Here is a 479-nt window from a genome sequence, read left to right as displayed (position 1 = left end):
TGTGGTGGATTCCAATTGGGCGGGAGGCCTGTGGAACGGCGTCGGTAGAGGAACAGGTGAGCTTTGAAAATATGGACTTTGATCATTTGATACGGTTAGGGTCGCGTCGTGCAGTGTAACCCGTCGAACTCCTGCACACCACCCTATCTCACGTTCCTCCTATCCTTGCTGGCTATTCTCAAACAATTACTTATTCTAATACTCTCCTATACCACTGCTACCAACTCTGTAGGCTCAGAAATTGTCCTTTGAAATGATCGACAAATTATTCAACCATTTCACTTTCCGCAAATGAACCCTAAACTCAACTCGAAAGGCATGGGACATGAAAACGTTCAAATGCGGAAAGCCACTCAAATTAATTATAATAATACTCATGATCTACATCCAGTTACTCTAATTAACAAATATCTGATTTAAATGCTCGATAACTTACAGCTGGAGTTTATATAAATTATAGACTCAAGAACTCCTCAGTG

The sequence above is a fragment of the Trichinella spiralis genome (assembly GCF_000181795.1).
Source record: "Trichinella spiralis strain ISS 195 chromosome Unknown Scfld9, whole genome shotgun sequence".
In the NCBI taxonomy this organism is placed as follows: domain Eukaryota; kingdom Metazoa; phylum Nematoda; class Enoplea; order Trichinellida; family Trichinellidae; genus Trichinella; species Trichinella spiralis.
Note: the sequence above shows the minus strand (reverse complement) of the source record.